Source organism: Sorex araneus, chromosome 6 (assembly GCF_027595985.1).
Source record: "Sorex araneus isolate mSorAra2 chromosome 6, mSorAra2.pri, whole genome shotgun sequence".
Taxonomy (NCBI): Eukaryota; Metazoa; Chordata; class Mammalia; order Eulipotyphla; family Soricidae; genus Sorex; species Sorex araneus.
Window position 1 is genome coordinate 106,885,438 of NC_073307.1, and position 27,001 is coordinate 106,912,438.

Consider the following 27,001-nt stretch of genomic DNA (forward strand, 5'->3'; position numbering starts at 1 on the left):
TTCTAAAGTTACAAATGGGGTGCTACACCTGGAGTTAAATTTTAACTGGGTGGTAACTTTGGGGTCTGAAAGCAAATCTGCAGCTTGTTGATCTCTTTTGAGGTTTATTTGAGTCTCTCGATAATGGCTGATTAATGAGCTTATTTGGCACCAGAGGCAGTTCATGGGCATACTGCCAGTTTCCCTGAATAACAGTAAAATGGGAGAGGGAATCCCATCCCCCACCCATGAGAGCCTGGAGATTTTGGTCAAAAAACCTGCATACCTAAGTTCTTCAACAGATCAATTTCTGGATGAGATTTATCTGGAGTCCAGGCTTGAGCATTGCATTGATTGTGGAGTTTGGAGGTTGTCTTCTGCCTGGGCTCTGTTTGGGTGGGTGGGTGGTTTTCCCATCTCGATTCAGGCAGAAGAGACTCAGCTTGAGTCAGAGTCTGGAAGCATTTCTTGATTTCTTGATTTTAATGTTCTTGAAGTTTTACATTGCTTTCTTTTTCACTGTCGTAAAACATACATCATCAAATCTTACTAGTCTTCACATGGGTTATGTTGGCACAATTATGTCTGCATATTTCACAGGCATGTTTGATACTAATCCTCTACCCTTTTACTTTCTTTTGGGGAATAATTGTTCACCTTTAAGATGTTCTCTTGGTTCTATAACTGAGCAACTGACAACTGGGAACTTATCCTTTACTTTTTAGAAGTTGGTACAATATCTCAAGCATGCCATTTCACCCTTGTCCATATATCATCTGGTTTTGATAGTACACAACCAAATTACCTCACTCTACTGAAATCAGGAGCATATTGAAGGAAATAAATATACAGCATGGGAGTAGGACTTAGAATTCAGTGTTTTAAGTTTTCCAAGGACTATGTATGAAGGCACCAATGTGAGGGTTTCCTAGAGCTTCATGAGAGGCTTTCCTGCTGATGTACTAAGCAGAGTCGAAAGGAAACACTTCCCTTTAATTACCTGTGATACCTATTTGGTGTTTTGATATTCTTATATATCCTGGTCTCAATTGTTTCCTTCTCTTAGTCATGAAGATTCTGATTCAAAACTCTGGGACATGTAGGAAATAAATGTGCTCCTCCAGTCATGTCTTACAGAACTGGTGGCTACATTATCTGTCAGCATTCTCATTTTTCTCGATAGGGGAGGTGATAATCATCAAGTAATTCAGCACCATAGAATCCAACCAAATTCATGCTGGAATTCTACTCAAGAAGATTGAAAATCTGCAAATTCTCTTTCATCTGTGACTCCCAGTACAGGTCAGAAATATGAGTTTTGTTTCCCAAATATCATAAGAGAGTGGAGTTTGTTTTGGGTTTATTGACTGTGTTTTTCTATTACCCGTGTAGACTTATTCAAGTTTTTGTAAATGCACATCTTGGGAAGATTCTTTCAGTCCCCTAGCATATGGCGTAAGATCCCACAACTCCAAAAGAAGTTGTAGGAGGAGGAATGCCAACATCGATGTTTCATGATACTGGGCAATATTGTAATACTGAAAACCCAAAATGAATTTGTGTATTCCAGAAAAGATAAACATCATGTAAGCTCCTTGGAAATAACAAAGAAACAGAATATAAGCCAGTTAGCAAAATTCTGTATAACAGAATACAGGGAAGAACATAGATTATATTCCCCTGGCTTGAGAACCAGTATAGACCTTTGAAACTCATACATATGCTCCATTTCTAACCCTCAGATTAACAATGTCCATGAAATTAGTCTGTCTAATAGGGTATATAATAAACAGTGTTACTACATTCCACTCGGCAATCAATGTTGAGAATAGCAATACTCACAAGATGCCCAGCAGGAAGTATAATTTTAACAGTATTAATAAAATATCTTTTTTTTGCTTTTTTGGGTAACACCAAGCGATGCTCAAGGGTTACTTCTGGCTTTGCACTCAGAAATTACTCCTGGTGGTGCTTGGGGGACCATATAGGATGCCAGGGATTGAACCCGGGTCGGCTGTGTGCAAGGCAAACACTCTACCCGCTGTGCTATCACTCGGGCCCCCTTAATAAAATATATTGAAAGTGAAAAAATATAGAAAATCTAGTCAAATTGAATCTTTGGTACACTATGCTTTAGGTCATTGTGATGATATATTTATTCCAATGTCATGATTCAAAGTAATTGTTATTTTTTTCTGCAGTTGGCACAGTAAAGACAACCTCTGATGAGGTCCAGCTCAAAGGTGAAAAAAGGAAAGATCTCTAAACAGTGCTGAAGAAAACATTGGCTGCCCAAGATTGACCAACTCCTAAAAGTTTTCCCATGTCTTACAACAGGTAGAAGAAAAAGATATAAAGCAGCTAAAACCACACTGACAACATTGCCAGGAAAAAGTGCTGTAGGGAAGTCACTGAACATGTCTCAGTCAAAAAGCCTTCCAGATTTACAGGAATCTCAGAGGAGAGCTTTAGAGGAAAAGCAGAAGCAGACAGAGCAGATACTAAAGGAGTTAAGAGACATGCTGAAGGAAGGGAGGCAACGACAGGAAGAGGCAGTAAGGAGAAAAGAGGAAGAACTGAGGCAAGCAATGGAGATCCCCAATGAGATTTGGCAATCCCTGGAAAAGCCACTTAAAGAAGTCATAGAAAGCATGCTGAAACAAATCAACTCCGCAGATCAAACACTGCCCCCTCGACAAAATCTCCCAGCTACAGAGTTGGTGAGCTCAGCCTCTGGAGGGCTGGTCCTGCAGGGAATTTATAAAACTCGCTTCCAAAGAGACCTGCTAGAAAGGAGAGAGGAGCTACTCAGTGTCCCCAAAGAATTCTTACTCTTTGGGCCTGAGCAGGGCACACGTATGGAAACAAAGGAATTTACATCTTCTCAAGAAGAATCCATCTTCACACAGAAAATAGAAAAGCTGGGATTCAGTGCATCTGCCGTAGGCAAAGGCAGTGGCTTGGGATTTAGTTTGGAAGCTGCAATGGATCACAGCCAACATTCAGAATCCATGGAAACCAAGCAATTGCATTCTGAGCACTCTTATTTCTGCTCCACCAAGTTCATGTATGTCCCGCTGATCTCCTGCCACTTTCCCCCTGATCAACTCCAGCTCTCCAAGGCAGCTCTCGGGGAATTGAAGTGCATTGAAAACCTTCTCAGTCACCTGGCAGGCCCAGACAAAGTCCGTGTTCTGAGAAGCAGGACTGAAAATTTCTTCCAGAGGTTTGGCTCTCATGCTAATCAGGGTCCTCTACACCTGGGAGGAATCTATTGGTGGAAGGCCATTTCACAGGGTTTCAAAAGTGAGCAGTTGATGAAAGTAAAACAGCAGTCAGTAAAAATGCTAAATGCTTACATAATAGGCAGCTACAATGGCTTTTGAGTGACTGCTGCTTCGGGAGGAGATGTGCCATCTTCTCGCTCCTACACAGCTTCTCAGAAAACAGCCTCCAAAACCCTCCAAACCAGGGTACAATTATCTATAAGCCAGACAGGTGGCCCATTAGAAACAAATAGCCTTATTCAGTGGAAATCTGGCCTCGTTGCCAGTAATCAAACCTGGTGCGTCATTGACAGGGGGCTTCAATTGGTACCCATTTGGGAAATCATTCTGTCCAACCATAAAAATGATTTTAGGAATCATTTTCAGGTAGCTACTTGCCTGATAGAGAATTATAATCATTTGACTGGACTCAATGCCCAGATTCAACCAAGAGATGATTTGCTGAGTGCTCAAAAGGAGGCTAGGGATTTCCTAGAGACTGTGAAATCCTGGGAGGTATCTGACCCAGAGGAGCAACTTAAACAACTGATAGATTTCATGCTAGTATTGACCAGGAGTGAAAAAGGATACAGCTGCTGGATTAGCATATGCCTTGCAGATGGGAGTCTGAAGAATTTTCTGGTAAATACTGTCAATTTGTGCAGGAGTTCTTCCACTAACAACAATCAGTTTATTAAGTCTCAGTTGCGCAGCCTTCTGGACCCTCATATCTACAGTGTGAAAAATTTCCCGAGAAACATTTCATTATGAAGTGGCTCTTCCAGTCAGAAACAGAACAAGAGAACATCAACATCACTTGCTTTTTTGAATTGATAGAAGTGCTAAAAACCACCCGAAGCAGTCTCATGGAAGAAGAGGCCAAATCTCAGTCCCCAGAAGTAGTGGAGGAAGCTCAAAGACAGGCTACTTATAAAGTCAGCGTGTCCCTTGGCTGCATCTTGAATCACCTCCAAGAAACACAGAAGTCAGAAAAACAGCTCTTGCTGCTTTCCATTGTGGTTTGTGTAGGATATAATGTGGTTAACAATACTTTTCAGCATCTTCTGGGGAGTGAGGAATTATCTTTCCTGCTCAATGAAATCCAAGCTACACATGATAAATATATGAAACTCCAAAATATTTACAGATACAGGGCTCAGGCTTTCCTGGTGCTCAGAGGGTTGACAGTTACTGATGGGGTCATAGCTGTTTCTCCAGAGGAGAAAGCACAATGCTTGACTTTGATTAGAAAGCACATTGGACATTCCTTGACTGCAGAAGTTGCCCATGTCCTCAACAAATTTGCTATATATAATTGGGATAACCTAGAGAAAGACTTGAGATTGCTTGTAAATGGAGACTGTGCTGCCGCCATGTCTTCAGTGAATATGGATGATGTGCAGAAAGATTTACAGAGTCTGCTCTATGAAAAGAAGCCATCCAATGAAACACATGACACTGACAAGTACATGATCGAGGTCGACAACAATAGAATTCTTCTAGAATTACTCCAGCGTCTGGGCCTAAAAGATAAGTTCCCCAAAAGGATGACCAGGGCTGACCTCCATTTGATCTACAAGATTTCTGTGCATAATAACAAACCCAGCAACGAACAGGAACTTCCTTTCCATTTCCTGCAGAAATTACTAATGCTAGATTATGGACTGAGATACCTGGTTTGTGACGATGACCAAGAAATAAAGAGTCAAGTCTCTTCAGGCACATTAAATCATGTTAATGAGACTTTTGATCCCTTTGAAGATAATTTTGAAGACAGTAACAATGCCATTTCAGCAACCATTCCCAGATCCAGTATCCACCCAATGGACATTCAGATGTCAATTCTTCACTGTGCAGATGATTTTGCCAGACAGTATATTTTGGGAAAACTCTCTATTTGTCAGTTTGCCCTCCCCCTTCTTGTACCCAATCCCTGCAATTCCCAGATTGAATTTTACCTGTGGTCTCTCAGTCAAATTAGGAAAAGCTGGCAGCAAAGAAAGAAATCATCAAATGAGAACAACAATTTCAATAATCAGCAGATGTGCCAAGTTCCCACTTCCATTGTATCTTTTATTAGAGTTGGAAATGGCTTTTCTGCTTCCAAATCTCAGATCATGAACTGTCTTCTCAGTCAACGGAAACATGATATCTTTTTTCACCGACATTGCAAAGGGAGCAGCAAAGACTGTCTCTTGATGGGGTGCGTGGTAGAAATCTGCTGGTTCTGTCCTGGTGGGCAAGAAGAGGACAGGTTTGACAGCTGCATGACCTTTGCCAATCTTCATGGAAATGCAAAAGAATATCAACAGCAGCTCACATTCCTACAAGAAGTCTCTTCTGTTCTTGTAATCCTTATGGCCACTTCTGATGACAGTGAAGAAAACCGAAACTGTATCCGTCACCTGTGTCAGTCATCAAAGCCTTTCATCTTGTTACAGGATGACATAGAAAATATCACCAAGATTTCAGGCCAAAGAGTGAAAATTGGGATCAAAAATAGAAATGAAGCAGAAATATCGAAGGAGCTCACAACTACTATTAAATATTTACTAAAATACTATCACGCCACTCGCAGTTTAGAAGACTGTGCCCTTCTTGCTCGTCAACAAGGATTCCTTATTGATGAAGAGCAGAGAGACTGCAAGGAAGCCAAAAAAAAGGCAGAGTTTATAATGAGCCTTCTAAAGGAAAAGGAGATAATTCAGGTAAAGGAAAGCCTATTACCTCTTCAGGGACAACTGTGGCACAATTGGTGCAAAAAAGACAAAGAATTCTATCATCTCAGAGAAAAGGGGAATCGAAGCATTGAACAACACAAGAGTGAGACAGAGACAGAGAAACAAAAAATTAGGCAGGAACAATTGGCAAAGGCCTTTCCATTCAACTGTTTAATGAAAGAATTCCTTCAATTTCTAATACTTCCAGAAACTCACACCAGATTATACTTCTTGCAATGGCTGACTGTGTTTTTGGACAAACTAACTGCACCATACCTGGAAACCCTTAATAGAAAGAAAAAGAGCCTGTTGTCTCATCTACAAACAGAAAGGCAGAACTCATCCAAGAGTAATGATAGGAAATACTTAGAAAATGATGTCAAAGCAATCTCTCAAAAGATTAATGACTGTGGCTTGGGAATTGAGCATATTCTCAGGGAAGTTGGTCAAATCTATGAAGTTCTAGAAGAAAGTTCCTTCTTCAAAGCTATGGAGACACTTTACCTCTCCCTGCCACAGATCGCTGCAGAGTTGATGATATCTGGGGTTCCCATTGAGTTGATGGATGGGGAAGCTTCCTACGTGCCTCTAAAGTGGGTGGCAGCTGTTTTCGATAAGATCATTGAGAAACTTGGAGACAAAAGGCTGTTTGTTCTCTCTATCCTAGGTATACAGAGTTCAGGAAAATCCACCCTCGTTAATGCTCTTTTTGGCCTACAGTTCACTGTCAGTGCTGGCAGGTGCACCCAGGGAGCTTACATGCAACTCCTCAAGGTGGAGGACACATTTGCAGAGGAACTCGGATTTGATTTTTTACTCGTTGTGGACACAGAAGGACTTAGGGCCCCAGAACTAAGCAACAAATCCCAAAATCATGACAATGAGTTGGCAACTTTTGTCATTGGACTTGCCAACTTAACTCTGATCAATATTTTTGGGGAAAACCCATCAGAAATGCAAGATATCCTACAAATAACTGTGCAAGCTTTTCTGAGGATGAAAAAAGTGAAAATCTCTCCAAGTTGTCTATTTGTTCATCAAAATGTAGGGGAAGTTACAGCCAAAGATCAAACCATGGAAGGACGAAGGAGGTTTGAGCAGAGACTAGATGAAATGGCAGCTGCAGCAGCTGAACAAGAGCAGTGTTTGGATATCACCTGCTTTAGTGATGTCATTAAGTTTGATGTCAGCACTCAAGTCCACTATTTTGCCCATCTCTGGGATGGCAATCCCCCAATGGCCCCTCCTAATCCTCGCTACAGCCGCAATGTTCAGGAACTCAAACATCAGATTCTCGAGACCGCCAAACAGCAATCCAGGAGAAGCATCATGAAGATATCAGATGTAAAAATGAGAGTTCAAGATCTGTGGAAAGCCCTGGTGAATGAAAACTTTATTTTCAGCTTCAGAAACACCCAAGAGGTCCTGGCCATGAGCAAACTGGAAACCATGTATTACTGTTGGAATTGGGACTTAAGGCGTCATATACTAGGCTTGCATGACCAGCTCATGAACCAGATTCAGAATGGAAAATTACAGACTCTTGGAACAAACATGCTTGAGACTCAAGTTTCAGAATATTATGACAACATCAAGCAAAAAATGGAAAATTACTTTAAAAATGATCCAGACAGTGAAATTCTGATTCAGTGGAAAGTAAGCTTTGAAAGTAAGCTAAGATTTTTGAAAGATGCCCTCATTTTAGATGTCCGAAACAAAGTCAAAGAAATGGCCAGTTTCAAAAGAAATCAAGAAAAATTGGATAACAAAAAATCAACTTATAAAAAGGAAATAGTGAAAAATAGTCAACTCTTAGCCTTAACTCACAAGGATCTTAACTCTCAGTTCAGTGTTAGCAAACTGTATCAGAGATTTGATCAACTTTGGCAATCCTGGATCTATGATGTAACCTCAAAGCCTCATCCTACTCAAGAGCCTGATATTGATAATGATTCTGAAGATATTCTTTTCCACTACTTCAAGAAAGAGAATAATATAGTGGGCATAATTAAGAATAATTATGGGGAAAGTTTTCAAATCCATTATGACAAGCATGTCCAAATGAAAAAGAAATATTTAAACTCTAAGATTCTAAGTTTAGAGGCTCAAGATAAAGAATCCATAAACGTCACTACTGAACGCATAGTCTCAAGATTTAATGAAACACTTGGAAAAGTTCAGAAGCAGCAGCATGATTACAATTCCTATTATTTTCATGCAATACTGAGAATAATAGATGAGGAGGTTAAATCTGCATTCACCCAGGAAAGATACACATTTAAAACGGAATATAAAATTGATTTGGCTTTGAGTTTATTTAAAAAAGCCTCAAAGACTTTTAAAGAGATACACAGGACATTTAAAGAGGCAAATAATCCCGTATACTATCTGGAAAAAATGAAAAATAAGTTCTCTGAAAATTTTTTAACATCTTGGCAAAGAGCAACCCACATCAAAACGTCTGTTGATTTTCTGTGGAGCAAACTCATTCCTGTTATCTCTACAACCTTGCAAAGAAGAGTGGTTCATCAGATGGTCGGGCACATTCGAGGAACCTTCCCTGAATTCAATTCAAACAGGTCTAACATGGAGAAACATATCCTCATCTCTCTGGCAGAAGAAGAAAACTTTGATAATTACTGGAAATATCTACATTACCCACAATCTTTTTTTAAAAGTTTCATTGGGAGCCAGGTTGAAAAATATTACTCAGGTGAAGGAAGTGAAAAAATGAAGTCATTTTTGAAACTAACTTTAGATGACATCAAAGAAATCATCCGCTCAGCTATTCATTATACCACAGAAATTGCTAAAGATAAAAGCAGCAATGAGACTGCATCAGAGTGGTTAAACTTGTTCTGTGATAGTCTAGGGAGTGACTTTGCCTTTCTAAGAAAAGACCTGATAAGCATTGAACACCAAGAGGTAAAAGATCTTGATTTTCTCAAAGATGTCATGAGTGGTGCTTTGGATCCTGCAATGAAGTCCTTGGAACAAAGGTGCTTAAGTACAAATGAGGAGAACGTAATGCTTGAAATAAGTGACATTCTTTCTGAACATCTCTGTGGCTGCTGGGAACAGTGTCCCTTCTGTGGAGCAATTTGTACCAACACTATCCCTGAACATGATGGAAACCACAGTTTTCCCTTTCACCGTCCACAGGCTCTTACTGGGAAAAATTGGTATGCAACAGACTACTTTTCCATTGAATTCTGTACAAGTTCAGTAGCAAGTGACAGTGAATTTGATTTGGGAGATTTAACATGCCCATATAAGACCTATCGACAAGCAGGAGGGGCTTATGCCACATGGTGCATCACTCCAGACTCCTCCACCCAGTTATACTGGAAATGGTTTGTCTGTCACTTCAGATTATATCTGGAAGAAGCATATAAGTTAAAATTTGAAGGTAAGGGAAAAATCCCTGATACATGGTCCAGAATTACAAAGCAGAATGTGCTAGATGACTTGAGAAAATAATAATTCTATGCAATCACCAAAAAAAATTTTAGTATAATAATATATAGTAATCAAGCAATTGACAAATAACTCTTCCTTATAATATCAATCTTTATTATTTTCATGTTTCAGTTTAAAAATCAGAAAAATCGCATTCCAAGAGCTGTATATTACCTTTTAAATAACTGCTTTTCCATTTTATCTCAGGTCTTATAGTACAAAATAAATCACTAAGCATAAACATGATAAAAATCCATTTAAAATAGCTTCTTCCGTGTCAAACTATTGCTCCGCAACCCATGTTAATTTTTTTAAATTTATTTATTTTTCAATTAGTGAGTCACCGTGAGGGTACAGTTACAGATTTACACATTATTGTGCTTTTGTTTCCCTCTACAATGTTCAAGAGCCCATTCCTCCACCAGTGTCCATTCTCCACCACCAATGAACCCAGTATCGCTCCCACCCCCTAATAACATCCCCTTCACCCCACTCCGCCTCTGTGGCAGGGCATTCCAATTTGTTCTCTCTCTCTCCTTTTAGGTGTTGTGGTTTGTAATAGAGGTATTGAGTGGCCATCATGTTCAGTCTCTAGTCTACTTTCAGCATGCATCTCCCTTCCCACAGGGGATCTCCAATCACATTTTACTTGGTGTTCCCTTCTTGACCTGGGCTCCGTTTCCCCCAGTATGTGAGGCCAGCTTTTAAGCCATGGAGACAACCTCCTGGTATTATATGCTAGTATTCTTGGGTATTAGTCTCCTACTCTATTATTTTATATTACACAGATGAGTGCAATCTTCCTATGCCTGTCCCTATCTTTCTGACTCATTTCACTTAGCATGATACTTTCCATGTTAATCCACTTATATTCAAAGTTCATGACTTCATATTTTCTAACAGCTGCATAGTATTCCATTATATAGATGTATCAAAGTCTCTTTAACCAGTCATCTGTTCTCAGGCACTCGGGTTTTTTTCCAGATTCTAGCTATTGTAAACAGTGCTGTATGAACATATAAGTACAGATGTCATTTTGACTATACTTTTTTGCTTCTCCAGTATATATTATGAAAGTGGTATTGCTGGATCAAATGGAAGCTCAATTCCTAATGTTTTTAGAAGCATCCATATTGTTTTCCAAAAGGGCTGAACCAGTCGGCATTCCCAGCAGCAGTGTAGAAGGGTCCCTTTCTCCCCATATCCTCTCCAACAGTGGTTGCTTTTGTTCTTTTGGATGTGTGCCATTCTCTGTGGTGTGAGGTGGTATCTAGTGGTTGTTTTTATCTGAATCTCCGTGATAATAAGTGATGCAGAGCATATTTTCATGTGCCTTTTGACCATTGGTATCTCTTCCTTGGTAAAGTTTCTGTTCATTTCTTCGCCCCATTTTCTAATGGGGTTGGATGTTTTCTTCTTGTCGAGTTTAACCAGTGCCTTATATCAACCCCTTATCTGATGGGTATTGGGTGAATATCCTTTCCCATTCTGTAGATTGTCTTTGTATTCTAGTCACTGTATCTTTTGCAGTGCAGAAGCTCCTTAGTTTAATATAGTCCCATTTATTTATCTCTGTTTCCACTTGGTTGGTCAGTTGCATGACATCTTTGAAGATACCTTTAGCTTGAATATCATGGAGGGTTTTGCCAACCTTGTCTTCTATGAACCTTATGAATTGTGGTCTGATTGTTGAGGTCTTTAGTCCATTTTGACCTGACTTTTGTGCTTGGTGTCAGGTCAAGGTCTAAGCCCATTCTTTTGCATGTGGTTGTCCAGTTTTGCCAGCACCATTTGTGGAAGAAACTTTTCTTGCTCCACTTCACATTTCTTGCTCCCTTATCAAATATTAGATGATCATACATTAGGGGTTGTGTGCAGGGATATTCCACCCTGTTCCATTGGTCTGCGGCTCTGCCTTTGTTCCAGTACCATGCTGTTTTAATTGTTAACGCTTTGTAGAAAAAGCGTTAAGGTGTAGAAAAGTTTAAGGTTGGGGAAGGTGATGCCTCCCATCATCTTTTTCCCAAGAATTGTTTTAGCTATCTGTGGGCGTTTGTTTTTCCATATGAATTTCAGGATTGCTTGATCTATTTCTTTGAAGAATTTCATGGGTGTTTTTATTGGGATCGCATTGAATCTGTATAATGCTTTGGGGAGTATTGCCATTTGACAATGTTGATTCTCCTTATCCATGAGCAGGGGACATGTTTCCATTTCCTTATGTCCTCTTTTATTTCACTTCATGGAGTAGTGTTTTATAGTTTTCTTTGTAGAGGTCCTTTGTGTAATCACAAAAAAGAAAAGATGATGATCCTCGGCTGGCTGCTGCTGCTGCTGCTGGACACCTGTGTGCATTCGGTAGCCCTGAGCCACCTCCCCGCCTACCCACTTCCCCAGGGCCCCCCCAACAGAGACACAGAGAGATGGGGAAACAAGGAGGCTAGGGACCATAGTCAGACGGTGAAAATGGCCCATTTAATGCAAAGTTGCTAGCATACATATAGAACATCTGAAGGGGAGTTGAGGTAAGCACAGGTTTGATGGTCATTTACATAGATAAACATTTGGCAGAGAAAATTCTTTTAGGGAGATCAACTCAAGGAGACATTCTGTCTCCCAGGGACAACTGCGTTGCTTTTATGTTTCCCTCTAATTGTATTAAGTTATCGATACTAGCAGTTGTTTGGATACTAGCAGTAAGAGACAAAGATCCTAACACTTAGTTCTCTGGGCAGAGAGCAAACAGGGCTTTAAACACTTGGTTGTCTGGGCTATGAGTGCAAGGAAGACTTTTACCGTAAATCCTGGACTAAGTCCTCAGGCCAGTTCAGCTAGTCCTTTCCCAGGGGGTCCTGTCTCTAAAATTCTAACAGTTTGCATGAAAACCATGCATTTATGCTTTTTAGAATGTTCCATTTCGCTGCCGGGTAGTTTTGCCACTCGCCCCAGGTCCATCCCAGTCCCAGGGCAGGACTTTGGGGTGTCAGGAACTACAGAAACTAAAGCCTGAATCAAGTAGTTATGATCAAGTAATTATGCCCAGGGGCAGATATATTTCAGAGTCAGTCAACTCCCAAATATTAGGAGCATAGCAGTAATGGTCTTTCTGTGTTTAACCAAAGAACATTGCTCTATGGTAACATATAAAAAGGCTATAGGGGAAACAGCAAAGCAAGTACAAATATACAGCACTTCAAATACAACGCATCAATACAAGTTCAGAACTACTAGAAAGTTTTGTTTCACAAGCAATCAAGATTAACATGGGGGACTGTGATGATGCCAAGTAAAATACAAGGGAAAGTTTACAAATAAGCTTTAACTAAATTAGGGAAGGGTAATATAAATTCCTCTAGGAGGAGTAAAGAAGACAATTCACTGATTAAGCCTAAAGCACTTAGGGTTAATATGCAACACAAAGGGGAGGTTGAAGATAGACTTTGGCTAAATTAAGGATGTTAGCAAGGGCATGGTAAGCTTCTCTGGGAGGAGGAAAGGGGCAATTCACTGATAAAGCCTAAAGCACTTAGAGTTGATATCCAACAGTCCTTTACTTCTTTAGTTAAGCTTATTCCAAGGTACCTGATTTTCTGGGGTATGATTGTGAATGGGATTGCTCTTTTCATGTCCTTTCCTCTGCCTCATTGTTTGCATATAGGAAGGCCATAGATTTGGGGGTATTAATTTTATAGCCTGAGACATTACTGTGCAAGTCTATTGTTTCTAAGAGTTTCTTAGTGGAGGTTTTATGCTTCTCTAGATATAGTATCATATCGGCTGCAAATCGTGAGAATTTGATTTCTTCCTTTCCTATCTGGATGTCATTAATATCTTTTTCTTCCCTAACAGCTATTGCAAGTACTTCCAGTACTATATTGAACAGCAGTGGTGAGAATGGGCATCCTTGTCTTGTCCCTGATCTTAGAGGAAAGGCCCTTAGTTTTTCCCCATTGAGGATAATGCTTGCCATGGGTTTGTGGTAGATGGCTTTGACTATCTTGAGGAAAGTTCCTCTAAAACCCATTTTTGTGAGAGTTTTCATCATGAACGGATGTTGGATCTTGTCAAATGCTTTCTCTGCATCTATTGATATGATCATATGGTTTTTATCTTTACTTTTGTTGATATGATGGATTATGTTGATTGATTTCCTAATGTTAAACCATCCTTGTATCCCTGGGATGAATCCGACTTGGTCATGGTGTATGATCTTTTTGATGAGTTTTTGGATTCTATTTGCTAATATTTTGTTGAGGATCTTCGCGTCAGCATTCATCAGGGATATTGGTGTATAGTTTTCTTTGTTAGCAGTTCTTTGTTTGTTTTTGGTATTAGGGAGATATGTGCCTCATAGAAACTTTTTAAAATTTTTTTTTAATTGAATCACCATGTGGAAAGTTACAAAGCTTTCAGGCTTAAGTCTCAATTATACAATGCTCAAACACCCATACCTTCACCAGTGCACATATTCCAACTCCAAGAATGAAAGTATACCGCCCCCCGCCCCCAACCCCCACCCCGCCTGCGTAGCTGATAAATTTCACTTTTCTTTCTCTTTACTTTGATTACATTCAATATTTCAACAAAAAGCTCACTATTATTGTCATATAAACTGTTTTGAGGGTTCCTGTTTTTTAATTCCTTGGAAAAGCTTGAGGAAAACTGGCAACAGGTCCTCTTTAAATGTTTGGAGGAATTCACCAGTGAATCTCTCTGGACCTGGGCTTTTGTTTTTGGGGAGACTTTTGATTACAGTTTCAATTTCCTTGATATTAATGGGTCTATTCAGGTATTCCAGGTCTTCTTGGTTCAGTCTTGGGAGATTGTAGGAATCAAGAAATTCATCCATTTCTTTTAGATTCTCTTGTTTCATGGCATGCAGACTTTCAAAGTAGTCTCTGATGATCTTTTGAATCTCATTGGTTTCTGTTGTGATGCCCCCCTTTTCATTTCTGATTTGGTTTATCAGGGTTCTCTCTCTTTCTTTGTGAGACTTGCTAGTGGTTTATCAATCTTGTTTATTTTATCAAAGAACCAGCTCTTGGTTTCATTGACCTTTTGGATTGTTTTCTGGGTTTCCGTGTCATTAATTTCTGCTCTAAGTTTATTATTTCTTTCCTTTGATCTGGTTTGGTTTCTTTTTTCTGGTCCTTTTCTAAGATCTTGAGCTGTGAAGTCAAGCTCTCTATGTAGGCCCTTTCTTCCTTCCTGAGGAATGCTAGCAGAACTTTAAATTTTCCCCTTAACACGGCTTTAGCTGCATCCCATAGGTTTTGGTAGCTTGTGTCTTCATTCTCATTTGTTTTGAGGTATCTCTTGATTTTTTCCTTGATTTCCTTCCTGACCCACTCAGAAACGGTTCAACACCGAGCCGTTCGATTTCCAGGTGTTTGCTTTGGTTCTCTGAGTCTGTGTGTGATTAGTTTCTATCTTCAGCACATTGTGGAAAAGATGGCTGATACAATTTCTATTTTTCCAATTCTATGGAGGTATGTTTTTTGGCCAAGTACATGGTCTATTTTGGAAAATGTTCCATGTGCACTGGAAAAGAATGTGTATTCTTTCTGTTGGGGGTGTAAAGTCATGTATAGGTCAATTAGGCCTCTCTCTTCAATTTCTTCTTTCAGAGTCAGTGTTTCTTTGCTGAGTTTTGTTCTTGTTGATCTATACAGAGGTGATAAGATAGTGTTGAAGTCTCTGACTACTATTGTGCTGCTAGCAATGTCCTCTTTAAAGTCTGTTAGGAGTTGTTTTAAGTATTTAGCTGGTCGTTCATTGGGTGCATATACATTTAAGAGTGTGATTTCTTCCTGTTGTACATATCCCTTGTAAATAGAAAGTGACCTTCGCTGTCCCTTCTAATCTTTTTCAACCTGAAATCTATGTTGTTGGATATTAGTATGGCCACCCCAGATTTTTTGAGGGAGTTTGATTGCAGGATTGTTTTCCACCCTTTGACTTTGAGTCTGTGTTTGCTCTGACCAGGTGTGTTTCTTGTAGGCATCAGAATGTTGGGTTTAGTTTCTGAATCCATTTTGCCACTCTGTGTCACTTAATTGATGCATGTAGGCCATTGCCATTGAGAGAGATTATTGTCATGGGGTTTTGTGTCATCTTTCTGTGGGGTTTGTTGTTTTTGTAGGGGTTCTTCCTTGTCTTACAATAACCCCTTTAGTCCTTCTATTACGTTTGGTTTTGAGTCTATGAAGTTCCTCTGCTGTTGTTTGTCTGAGAAATAGTGTATGGTTCCTTCGAGTTTGAATGAGAGTTTATCCGGATAAAGTATTCTTGGTGAGGCATTCATTTCGTTGAGTTTATTCACTATGTCCCACCATTGTCTTTGGGTTTGGAGGGTTTTCTCTGATAGGTCTGCTGTAAATCTAAGGAGTGCTTCTTTGTATATGATTTCCTTCTTTGACCTTGCTGCTTGCAGTGTTGTGTCTCTATCCACAGCATCCGTCATTCTGACTATGATATACCTTGGAGTCTTTTTATTCAGGTCTCTTTTTGCTGGTATTCTTCAGGTTCCCTGGATCTGGATGCCTGTCTTCTCCAGCTCTGGGACTTTCTTAGCAATGATGTCTTTAACTGTGTTTTTTTTCATTGGGGTTACCTCCCTGTGCTTCTGCTACTCCTATGATTCTTATGTTGTTCCTCTTGAGGTCATCCCCTAGGATTCTGATTTGCTCTAGAGCCATTTTGAGTTCTTTTGCCATTATTTGTTGTTGTCTGTAGGCTTTGTGTAGCTCATCTTCAAGCTCACTGATTCTTTCTTCGGCTGTAGCCATTCTACTATTGAGGGCTCCTACTGAGATTTTTAATTCATTTACTGATTCCTGTATTTGTGTGACATCTGTGTGTAGCTTTGAAATTTCTGCTCTCATTTCTTCCGGCATTTTCTTGGTGGACTGATCCATTGCTTCATTTATATCCTCCCTTAATTTACTGGATGTCTGTTCCATGGTTGCTTGGAGTACATCAACTCTCCTCAAGATTTCCTATTTGAATTCTTTATCTGAAAGGTAGTATATGCGGGTAGCTCCTGTTGAGGTTTCTGGAATCTTTTCTTCAGCCTCTCTTCATGGAGGGGATTTTCGCTGTTTCTTCATATTGTTATGGAAGTATCAAGTTGGAACCTTCTAGCTGTCTATCCCTATTCCCTCTCACTACAGGGAGAGGGGGGCTCTGGTTGTGCTAAGTTGATGATGGTAGCCTTGGTCTTATTCCAGAATTCTTCCTTACTCAAGTGCTCCTCCAGATTTATGTGGAGCCTCTAGTGAAGGTTAAAGGCTATGCTCTGTTTATGAAGGTTTGGTGCAGATTCCATTGTTCACTGATAGTTTTTGTTAAGTTAGAATAAGCTAGTGGACTATTTGACATAGAGTGTATTTCAAAGAAACAGGTTATATAGATTATGCTAAAAAGAATAATAACAACTTCTGGCCACTGCTGGGGCAGGAGGCCACACTCCTTTTGGAGACCACGCCCCCTATGATACAGACCACGCCCCCAGTAACTTCTTGGGATGCTGGGATGACTGGGTCCTCGGAAGCCAGGATGGGCGGGCCGCCTGAGAGCCCTCTGGGGCCCGGTGGGTGGGTCTCAGGGTCGGCTGATTTTCTGCAGGATAGGGGCGCCATTTTTAGGGGAGTGAGAGGAGAGGCATGGTGACGGGAAGCCATGTTAATTTTAATACATCTAATATTGTGGTGAACGGGCCTTCAAGCATATAACTTGAGGTCAAACATTCGCATAAACATGTTGACAAAGCCATTTTTCAAGAACCAGAAGACTGGGACATTTTTACAAGAGCAGGATGATTAGCCAACAGGAACAGGTAGACAGGACTTGACATTCTTGGGGTAGGCTTGTGGTTTAATGATCAGTCTTCTGGGTATCTATTGTTACCTCCCCTAGTTGCCCCGGGTGCCATTAGTTACTTTTAGTTTTGCCTTAAGGCCATGATGCAAATAGATTGAAACCTAAACATACATCCGTGCTATCGTGTTACAATAAAGCAGCTTTTGCTCACGTGTGTGTGAGTATGTGTGTGTGTGTGTTTCTCCCCTCTCCCTATCACTCTCGCACCCTCTCCTCGTGAACCACGTTATCCGGTTCCATGGGTCGGGACAGGTGGCACCTTACATGGGCCGAAGCACAAGGGATTCCTCTGAAGAGCACCGCTGGAGAAGTGGCCATGTTTATAGAAGTCACCCACCCTAGGAGTGAGCAAAGACTTCGGGAAACGTAAGCAGTGATTATCCCCTACATATTTCAACCTAGATCTGGAATAGACTAGGTGGTCGGAGGACTGGCCCAAAAGAAAAGCTAAGGCAATTCCTTCCTTTTCCACCTTCCATTCTCCCCCTGCCTATGGGGTGCTTGACATTTATTCCTTTTGTTTGTGTTTCACCACAAGACCTTGGCATTTTTGTTATACTGCTTTTAGCAGTCTTCGTTATCCTCTTTGTGTGCCTTTTTGAACGTTGTCTTCACTAGTCACCAACTCCATTATTGTCCCTTCGGGCACGGGTTGGGCATTGAAACGCCATTAGGGTGCCCACCGCTAGAAATCTCTCGTGACAGGATAAGGGGGTCACAGCTGCGAATCCCAGATAAATTTTTGTCCCCGCAGAAGAAAAACTGTGCCTCAAATAGGTACTCGTTATTAAGCATCTCATTTGTCACTTTGTATTTGGACGTTGGTGACTCTTCTCACTCTTACTTTCTTTGCTCTTACCTTTTTGTGTCTGTCATGGAACAAGGATTATCAATCAGAGAAAAAATTGCAATAGATCTAAAAACAGCGTTTAAAACTAGAGAAGTAAAAGTTAAAAAGAAACACTTGGTCCAAATTTTTACATTTCTTGACGATGTCTGCCCTTGGTTCCCTCAAGAGGGCACCATCCATGAGAGGTGTTGGAAAAGGGTAGGAGACGCCCTTCAGGACTTCTGTAAGATGTTCGGGCCTGACAAGGTTTCCGTCATGAGCTATAATTATTGGTCACTGATTAATGAGATCCTAAGCATTAGGGAACGGCACCCTGATATACAAAGAGCAGTAACAATTTGTCAGGGCTATTTAGAGGAAAGAAAATCTAGGCCTACCTCGTCCTTAGAATGCCCTCAAATAAAATCAAGTCCTAGTCTTAAGTTCCTGCACTCTAATGCCCCTGACACTGAAGACTCTGTTTCTATCACCATGCTGCCTATTCACGATCCTGAAATTAAATCCAAGACCTTGGGTCAGGAACTGGCAGCATTCCATTCCATATCTCATATTCCTCCTGATCAACTTCGCCCTGACAAAGAGGCAGAATTGGAAGCAGAGGCCTCCCATTATAGTCATCCTGACCGGCCTCGCTTCTTTCAACAACATCCTCCATATAACTTTCCTGTCTTTTAGCTTCCTGAGCCTAGGTTGGGCCATACATGCCCATAGAGAGTTATGGAATCTGCCCCCTCAGCTCCTATCCCCACCAATGAGCCGCATCCAGATCCTTTTCTTCATCTCCTCCCTGACTTTCGTCAAGCCAAAAAAGCCCTCGTCTTGCATATAAAAGTGCTATGAGAGGCGATTCAGTTAATAAAGGAACATAACTCTTTAGTGGCAGAACTTCGGACCCTTGATCTCGAGCTCACAGAGTCATCACAGGCTCTGTCCAAGTTTGACTCTTCAAAACCTGCCCAGGAGTCACCAGGAGAGAACATGGTGGGACCGTTCCTTGAACAGCCAAGTGTTAAGCAATCTAGTACTCCCACTTTGCAGGTCTTTCCTGTAAAAGAAATAATTAAACAGGAAGGTGAGGGAGAAGACAGAAAAGGAAATGAGATAGCCCAAAGGGATAGCCCAAAGGGATTATCATCGCTTGGGCTTTAATACTCTTAAGGAGTTGAAAATAGCTGTAACTCAGTATGGCCCTGTAGCCCCTTTGACTCTCTCCATCCTTGAGACCCTAGGAGATCTGTGGCTCACCCCTAACGACTGGCATCAAGTGGCCAGAGCCACCCTTTCTGGAGGAGACTTTATTTTTTGGAAATCTAAATTTTGTGAGAATTGCAGACACTGCCCGCCGCAGTGCAGCTGCCGATGGGGAAGGCGCTGGTTGGACCCTAGATATGATGGTAGGTAATCAGCCTTTTGATACTAATGAACAGCAAAAAACCTATGCTCCGGGCTATTTGCCCACATAAAAAATGCAGGAGTTAAGGCCTGGCACAGGCTACCCAAAAGGGGGCTGCGACTACTTCCCTAGCCAATCTGTGACAGGGCCCTGATGAACCATATTCTGAATGTATTAGCCGCCTCACCACCACAGCAGAAAAACTTTTTGATCAGAATGAAGGAGAAACTGATTTTTGTCCTGCACCTTGCCTATGAGAATGCTAATCCTGCCTGCCAGGCAGCATTAAGACCTCATAAACATGGAAGGACACTGGCGGATTATCTTTGCCTATGATCAGGCATCAGCTCGGCTCACAGCATGGGTTTAGCTATTGGAGTGGCACTTAAACAGGCAGGAATTGCAGACCGTAAGACATGTTTTAATTGCAAACAGGAAGGATATTTTGCTAAAAGCTGCCCAGAAAATAAGCGAAAACCTAAACCTGCCCCACCTGGCCTCTGCCCACAATGCAAAAGAGGTGAACATTAGGATCTGAATGTATATCACAAATGGATATTCAGGGAAACCCTTTGGCCAAAGCACAGGTGCAGGGAAACTTCAAGCAGGGCCAGTCCCAGGCCCCATTCACTCCATGGAACCCTGGGGCAGTGGGGACCTTATCTCAACAAGCCTCCCCCCAAAAACCCATTTCTAGCTTCTGCAGAGCCACCCCAGGTAGCGCAGGACTGGACCTCTGTGCCGCTGCCTGCACAATATTGACAAACGCCTCTGGGCCCCAAATTATTGCCATCTCAGCCTGTGGCCCCCTACCACCTGATACTCATGGGATAATCATTGGGCGAGGCAGCTGCCTTTGCAAAGGTTTACAAATTATACCAGGTGTGCTCAACAATGACTACACAGGCCAAATTCAAGTAGTCGCTGTATTCTCTATCCCTTTCTTATGTTAGGGGCGGCAGATCTCTGCCCGGGGGAGGCTCGGAGAGACAAAAGAACAAAACCAAGACAACTCTTTCTGCAAATGCATGGGGTTTATTTAAGCCAATATAGCTATATTGGGACCTTCAATTGTGCCTCAATAGCGTGGCATAACTGAAGGCCCCGACCTCCAAAAAGCAGGCTGTATTTATACCCTTTTGGGGGAGAAATGAAAATCTCACATATCAAAGGGAATCACATAGGTCACTTAATTTGCATATCTAAACATTTGTTGACAAATGAAAATCTCACATATCAAAGGGAATCACATCTATATATCAAAGGGGATCACATATATTGGGGGAAAATTACATGTATTGAATCAAAGGAGAATCATACATATCAAAGAAAATCACAGGTATTGGATCAATAGGAAAACCATAGGAAACCATAGGAAAACCATACAAAAGGGAAAACCACACCTATTTCACTTAATATGCTAATTTCAACATTTGTTGACCATTCCGAGCAAATGTTTGTTTACAGTTCCTCAGGGCAGTTTGTTGGCCCATTTGGTGACAGAGTCCTGCCCAGCAGAAGGTCCTGAAGACATCTTTCAAAGCAGTCAAGTAGTTACAAAGGGCAACTTCAGCGGTTAACCCTTAACCTGCCCTTCAGTTCTTGACTCTTAACTTGCCCTCCTCTTCACTTAGTTATAGAACCGGGGCAGCGCATTGCTCGGCTGCTGCTCCTTCCATTTCAGGCCACTTCCAACCTCAGCCTGAAAGACACCAGGAACAATAGCAATTTTGGGTCCTCGGACATTTATTGGGTTCAGCAACTCAAACAAATGTCGCTCTCATTAACCATTACCATAGGAGGTAAGGATTTTGATAGCATCTTAGATACCGGTGCTGATGTCACTATTAGCAGGTAGCAGGAATAGCCCTCAGGCTGGCCTTTAACAGCCTTCCTTACTCATTTTAGGGGCATTGGGCAATCTCAAAATCCCTCTATTAGTGCCTCCTTCCTACCATGGAGGATGCCTCTGGGCAGTCTGGCTATACATGCCCCAATGTACTCCCCAGACTCCCAGTGAATTTATGGGGCAGAGATGTCCTAAGCCAGATGAATACATTTATCTGTGGGCCTAACAGCCACATACCCCATCAAATGTTAAATAGTGGCTTCATACCAGGATCAGGCTTGGGAAGAGAATTGCAGGGAATGACGGATCCTATTGACCCCAAACCCATCAATGGCAGAAGTGGATTGGGAAATTTTTAATAAAGGCCATCGACATTCCTGCACCCCATGCGGCCAAAATAATCTGGAAATCTGATGATCCAGTATGGGTTGATCAGTGGCCTTTGACCAGCCATAATCTGGCAGTGGCAGAGCAGTTAGTGCAGGAACAACTGTCCGCGGGCCATATAGAACCCACCACTTCTCCTTGAACACCCCTATTTTTGTAATAAAAAAGAAATCAGGCAATTGGCGGTTGCTTCAAGATTTAAGAGAAATAAACAGAACCATGGTCATCTTGGGGCCCTGCAACCTGGCTTGCCTTCCCCAGTAGCTATCCCCAGCTCTTATAAAAAAATGTTATTGATTTAAAAGATTGCTTTTTCTCTATCCCCTTACATCCCACAGACAGGAAAAGATTTGCTTTTAGTGTTCCTGTAGTTAATTTTAGAGGACCCATGAAAAGATACCAATGGAAAGTTCTGCCTCAAGGAATGGCCAATAGCCCAACCCTCTGCCATAAATTTGTCTCCCAAGTTATTGACCCTATTCGTGTGCATTGGCCACAAATCTATATCATTCATTATATAGATGATATCTTGCTGGGAGGGGAATATGAAGGTACCCTCCTTCAATGCTGCCATCAATTGGTACAGGACCTCTCACGAGCAGGTCTACAAATTGCCCCCGAGAAAGCACAGACCACTGAGCCCTTTTCTTCCCTAGGATTTGACTTAGAAGGGGGCCAGGTCCTGGTCCAGAAAACTCAAATAAGAACCTCACATTTAAAAACTCAATGATTTTCAAAAATTGTTAGGAAATATAAATTGGCTAGATCTTATTTGCACATTACCGCTTGGGATCCTAAATCTCTGTTTGATATACTAAAGGGTGATCCGAGCCCAGCCTCTCCAAGAGAAATGATGCCAGAGGCTTGGCTGGCACTGACTCAAGTGGAATCGGCTATATCGCAGCAGTTTGTTTGTGCCATCAGTTATGTGAAACCGTTTTGTATCTTCATATTGGCTATCTTACATACATCTGCTGGCCTCATTTGGCAAGATAACCCCATTTCTTGCCATGGTCCATGGTCCCACTTCTCCCCAAAAGATTTTGGTTCCTTACTATGTTCGTTGAAATAGCAGAAATAATTATACAGGGACACAACTATAGCAAAAAGCACTTTGGCAGAGATCCTGATAAATTGATTCAACCTTATTTTAAAAAATCAGCTTGATTGGCCTTTTCAAAGTGAAGATATGTGACCTATTGCTTGCGCTTCCTTTTTGGGTCCCATAGATAACCGTTATCCTGCTAACAGGTTACTGCAATTTTTTAAAACTACTCCTTTCATTTTCCCCTTAGCCTGTGCAGCCCAGCCTATTACTGAGGCTGGTACAATTTTTACTGATGGGTCTTCCACTGGACAAGCTGCATTTGTAATAAATGAACAAACATACACCTTTTCAACTCCACATAATTCAGCTCAGCTTGTAGAACTATGTGCAGTCCTTGCTGTTTTCTCCCATTGTAATAATATTCCCTTTGAGTTGTATACTGATAGTGCTTATGTTGGCTACTCTGTTCCTTTATTAGAAGCTGTAAGTTATCTTAAACCTTCCTCCCAGGCTGTAAGTTTGTTTATATAGATTCAGGGCTTGATTAGAACTAGGAAGTCTCCCTTTTTTATAGGACACCTCAGGACTCATTCCAGTCTCTCTGGGCCCCTTGCACAAGGAAATGCCTTGGCCAGTTGGGCAACTAGATTTGCAGGGCTGATTGCCTCCACCGGAGTTGAACTGGCCTAATAGGCTCACTCCTTGCACCACCTTAATGCCAATACTCTGAGACAAATATTTTCCCTAAACTGCAAGCAAGCCAGACAAATAGTGAAGCAATGTCCTGCTTGTGTGACCACTCTACCCACTCCACACCTCGGAGTTAATCCCCGGAGGCTGGTACCCAACGGTATATGGCAAATGGATGTCACCCACATCGCCAAGTTTGGCAAATTAAAATACTTGCATGTTACAATAGACACCTTCACTGGGATCCTTCATGGGACCTTACAAGCAGGGAAAGTGGAAAAGAATGTTCTCGCCCACACCCTCTCCTGCCTAGCTGTTTATGGGGAAACCTAAAATCATTAAAACTGTTAATGGGCCTGGCTATACAGGAAAAGTCTTTCAGGAGTTCTGCTCCTCTTTTCGCACGGCTATTCCGTACAATCCTCGAGGACAAGGGATTGTTGAAAGAGCCCATCTCACCCTCAAAAATACTCTTCATTGACTACAAGTGGGAGAAATCTATCTTATTAAAGGCGTGCCCCGTAACATTCTAGCACACACTCTTTTTATCCTGAATTTCTTAAATTTGGACTCTCATGGGAAATCTTCAGCAGATAGGCCCTGGCACCCCACCACAAAAGAACAAAATGCCTCAGCCCTGTGGAAAGATCCCTTGACTGCCCAATGGAACGGCCCCGATCCTGTGCTCATATGGGGTCAAGGCTCTGTGTGCATCTTTGACATTAAGGAGGGAACCGCCTGATGGCTTCCTGAGAGGCTAGTAAAACATAACTACCTCAGGGATCTGAAAAGCCCCGAGATTTGCTCTTGTTCTCTTCTAGATGAGACTACCAAAAACATTAATGAAGAAATCGCTGACCCTGGTCCCGTGGCTCTGTCCAGTGGTCCTCCTGATCCTGATTCATCCCCAGAGGACAACACAAAGATCCAACCCCCATCTACCTCTTAATCGTACCTGGTGATATCTAGTCCTGATACTGGAAATTCGTTTGTATTAGCCACCCAAATTTCCCCTAAGTCCCCACAAGGAAATCAGAGAAGAAGCCAACATCAGAGGGCGTGTAGCAAAGGCCTCTATCTCCTTTAACGTATCATGAGGTTACATTAAGAGCATTCCTCATACCCTTCTTTCACAGGTTGTGGAATGGAAAACACCAGGACCCCATATTTTGGATTAACAATCCCTTCCTTTTACCCTCTCCTTGGAATTCACAGGTGCCTCAGTTTCCAAAGGAGGAAGGAAGGACATTTAATAGGAACACCTTTTCATTTCTCTCTAGGATATCCATTTGTATTAGAGCTCCCCCTGTCACTTTCTCTATACCTAGGCATGGAGATGTACCAAACCCTGATGGTTGAAGCCTCTGATAACTTTTAAAAAGTGTTTTTTCCAAACATAAGCTAGGTCACATATATATGACTGTCAGTGAACTGACCAGAAAATGGCTGCATTCCCCTGCTGAAGAACTCCTGACAGAAGTTGGTATGCTCCTGATCCAGTGCTCCCTGCCTGATCCAGTGCTTCACGAAGTTCATCAGACTCCTATAGCTGCTCCCCGGGGACTCATTGCTATGACCACTACTGTTGCTGTTGCAGAAAAAACTCTTCAAATTTTGATCGGGACACTTCATTTCTTCAAAATGTGACTAAATGACTCTGATCACCCCTGGACAGTGCAGGACAATCAGACACTTTACAACAAGCACTGGTCTGGGTTCAGAGATGGACTGAAGTTTTAGTACAACTAATGAGACTTTTGTGTTTGGAATTGTTCCTCTATTTCAATTTTTTGTGATTTTGTAAACAGAAAAGGGGGAGATGTAGGATATCATTGGTTTGTCCTTTCTCCCTTGCCACAAAGAGTTTAAGTTTATCTAGTAATACCCATCACAGTGATCCTGAAGCACTGCATTCCTCTGCATTATTGGAATGTAGCTCTAAACATTTTAGGACAACATTGGTATGTCCTGTTTCCCTGGCCACAGAAAGCTTAGGTTTATCACAGTGCTCCTGAGGCACTTCCATTCCACTGTGTTTATCTGTAAACTCCTCTCTATGCTCTCTTCCCCAACCGGTCTATCACCTTTTATCCTAATCAGACTCTGTTAACTTGTAAGGTCAGATTTCCCAGAAATTTATGATTTTTATGTATAAGTGAAATACTGCCTTTCTCCTCTCCTTATGTCATTTGAGTAGTTTATTTTAAAGCAATGTCCTTTTTGTATGGACAAAGGAAGACAGTTAATATTATGCTTTTGTAACTTGGAATTTAATTGGCTTCTAATAGTATTCATTCTGGGCATCTGCTTTCTCGACTTAAGCCTCAGTTGCCCTTAGTTCCTAGCACCCCAAAACAGGGTCCCGACGAGGGCCTGGAGCGTCAAAAAAGACAGCGAGAGCAGGAACAAAGTTGGTTTCAAACCTGGTCCTCTACTTCCCCTTGGCTAACTACTCTGTTACCCACCATCCTCGGCCCTTTAATTGGATTACTGCTAATAATTTCCTTCGGGCCATGGGCCTTTAGACACCTGACTACCTTCATTAAACAACAATTAGACTCTTTGCAAGCTAAGCCCATAAAAGTTCACTACCATCGACTAGATCTAGCGGACAGGGGATATGTTGAGGACCCTAGTGCCTTGACAGATGCCCTAGAAGCTTGAAAAGTCCTGCCTCCCGGTGCTTGCTGGCATTTGGGGCCAGCACTCGTCCTCTGGCCTGGGCACCTTCAAAGCGCAGAACAGTGGTATCTGCGGGCAGGGGAGTTCCCTGTAACTATTAGGAACTGATCCCAAACCCTTGCCGAAGAGCACGCCTATCTGCATGGAGGTTAGGCCCCAAGAACACCTCCCCCCTACAAAAGTGGGTCTAATTTCGATTGGGTCCAATTGCGACCCTGAAGGGGGATAGGCCTCTACTCTCCTTTGCTGGTTAATGCCCTATTGGAGCTACATTGGCTCTAAGTAAAAGAAAGAGAGGAGATGTGGTGAGCGGGCCTTCAGGCGTATAGCTTGTGGTCAAACATTCGCATAAACAGGTTGAGAAAGCAATTTTTCAAGAACCAGAGAACTGGGACATTTTTACAAGAGCAGGATGGTTAGCCAACAGGAACAGATAAACAGGACTTGACATTCTTGGGGTAGGCTTGTGGTTTAATGATCAGCCTTCTGGATATCTATTGTTACCTCCCTTAGTTTGCCCCAGGTGCCAGTAGTTGCTTTTAGTTTTGCCTTATGGCTATGATGCAAGTAGATTGAAACCTAAGCATATATAAATGCTGTGGAGTTACAATAAAGTAGCTTTTGCTCACCTCTGTGTGTGTGTGTGTGTGTGTGTGTTTGTCTCCCCTCTCCCTATCACTCTAGCACCCTCTCCTCATGAACCCCATTATCTGGTTCCACAGGTCACGACATAATATTATAAAAATGTTCAGAGCAAGTAATTTTAAAACTGTTAATAAAAATAACTACAGATTGCT

The 27,001-nt window shown here is 41.7% G+C and overlaps 1 pseudogene; it reads left to right on the forward strand.

Annotated features, from left to right (window-relative positions):
- Positions 1-9,445, forward strand: part of LOC101553138 (interferon-induced very large GTPase 1-like) — a 34,493-nt pseudogene extending 25,048 nt beyond the window's left edge.
- Positions 9,446-27,001: the final 17,556 nt, after the last annotated feature.